This window comes from Vollenhovia emeryi, unplaced genomic scaffold, assembly GCF_000949405.1.
Source record: "Vollenhovia emeryi isolate VEMERY1.0 unplaced genomic scaffold, V.emery_V1.0 DF939247.1, whole genome shotgun sequence".
NCBI classification, from domain to species: domain Eukaryota; kingdom Metazoa; phylum Arthropoda; class Insecta; order Hymenoptera; family Formicidae; genus Vollenhovia; species Vollenhovia emeryi.
The window spans coordinates 14,892-17,284 of NW_011967119.1; the positions used below are offsets into that span (position 1 = coordinate 14,892).

Genomic DNA, 2,393 nt, shown 5'->3' on the forward strand with positions numbered 1-2,393 from the left:
CGACAGACGTAACTTCTGTTTCTTAAATATTATCATAGAAAAACAATGTAGCGTAAGCATTTTTTAAATATGATTTATACAATTTTAATTTTAAAATACTATTTTTATGATGAATTAGAGGATGATATAGAAGATTAATAAGACATGTTTTCTTACGGAACAGAGAAATAGCATAAATTTTACTGTAATGAGCATATTTCAGTATAAGATTAATTTCTAATTTATTTTGTATTATCTTCCAGTCCTCTCGGATTAGATAATGTAGATTTTGTATCTGTCATTTAAATATTTATTAGTTTGATTAGCATTTCTTAAAAGTAAATTAAAAAATTAAAACTTCTTTTTGTGTAAAGAGATTTAGAAGTGACTTACAGATTTTGATTTTAAGATGAAAGAGCAGTACTTTACTGTAATTATTATAAAGGGAAACATAAGCATCATAGTTTGAATGAAGAGATCCATATCATATCTCGTACTAATAAAAACTGATAACTAGAAGCAATAAATTTTATAATTACAATAGATTATCATAACAGTATATCATAAAACAAATAAACATTTTAACGTTGACTTTATTTATTGTAGTACTTTTAATATAGGTACATATTTTATTCTCATTAAATTATTTTAAATTATTATAATAAAAAATTATTAAAGAAAGTAATTGTTGAAAAATTATAATTATAATATATATAGTAAATTACAAGAATTACTGTAAATTTATAAAGAATTACCTCTAAGATAATATATGTTACACTTAAAGTAATGATCAGAACCCGCTTCAAAAATACAAATCGCGATCTGTCATGAGGCCAAATACCAAGAACCTTTAAAAAGACTTTATTGATTGTATAATAATGTTCTTCGACTAGATGCATGTTGCACTGAAGACGAATTACAAGTGAATAGCAAAACATTGGAGTATACATTAACATAAATGTTTGTTTAACATCACACTATTTCCTATCCTTTAAATTATCTGAGAAACAAAACAAATGGTAAATTATATTTTTGTTGAGGAATTAATATTTGCTACAATAAGTGTATGATATAGACTGAAGTTATTTCGACGGAAAAATTATAGTCATATCGATATTTTTGTCGAATAATAAGAAGACTAAAAAGAAAACGTAATTTAACTAAATTGCTATAAGAGTTTTCTTCTTAGAAGATGATTTATGTTACCACTTTCCATAATTTTAACACACATGCGCAGTGAAAACGCATGCTCTGTAATGAACCGCACGACATATCAGTCTTCTTCCAACCGTCGAACAGTACATTGCAGCACTCGCGAAATAACCTCGTATTGAAATAACGAATAAACTACAAAGAATATTATAAATTATAAAATTTTATTGTTTATTCAATTATTTAGAAAACAGAATTATAAGCCTCCTTCAACATCTTCGAATAATTATAGTTTATATATGAAAAGTAAATGTATAAAAAGAATATACAATTAGTGAAACTGACATATCGCATCTATGAAATTTATTAATCAAACGTGTTATGTCAAATATGCCTAATAATACTACATTATATGTCAATTTTCTCGATACATAAAATCATGTATCAAAAGAAGTTTCTAATAGTTATTAGGTGTATACAAAATTTTACACTTTTTTAATTTCATAAACATAATTTAATTTCATAAAGACAATAAATCTCTGAAATATTGTCCTTCATTATCTACCTGGTAAGTTCTATAATAACTTTCGGGTCGCGTTGTGAAAAAAAACCATGGTTTGGTAGCATAGAAATCGTCGAGCCATTTTTGAACATCTCAAAAGCACTGTTCGGTTAAAGCATGCTGCATCGACTAGAATAAATGACAATCCGAAGATGCTAGGTCAGGCGAATTCGTAAAAGAGACCTTCCCAACCCAATGTATTTTTTTTTAAAACTGCTTGCTTGATTTCTTCTACACGTGATCAGATATTGCCATAAAAATTCTAAATTTAGTAACTTATTTCCGTTTTTAAAAACTGATTTTTGACATTCTAAGTAATAAAGTTTTAATACTTCTGATCTAAGCCATGTATTATTTCATGTTCATTGGGTTCCATGAAATTAGATATACCATCATTTTCCATGACAACTTAGATATAACTATTAAATGGTTATTCTTTTTCATTTCTTTATGGTCTTTTTCGATTAAGCGTACAAAAATCCTGTAAAATGTGTCACCATAACAGTGACGAATTGTTGTTTTGTAGTCAATAAATCAGGCTGAGTTTTATTTTTGAGTGATTTGTTTCTCTTAAAAGTAACTCTCATGTGAGATTTTTAAAGCAATTGACTAGGAAATAAAAGTTGCAATTTGATAAAAATAAAAAATAATTTAAAAAATGGAAAATAAAAATCAAAGACATGACATAAATGAAAAAAAA

At 26.0% G+C, this 2,393-nt stretch overlaps 1 protein-coding gene across 1 annotated transcript in view; it reads right to left on the reverse strand.

Moving 5' to 3' along the window:
* The window catches only part of LOC105559973, a 3,214-nt gene extending 3,020 nt beyond the window's left edge, over positions 1-194 (reverse strand). The window contains exon 1 of the mRNA XM_012008667.1: positions 157-194. The gene's annotated coding sequence lies outside the window, so the exon portion shown is untranslated. The remainder of the gene's footprint in view (positions 1-156) is intronic.
* Between the last annotated feature and the right edge of the window lie 2,199 nt (positions 195-2,393).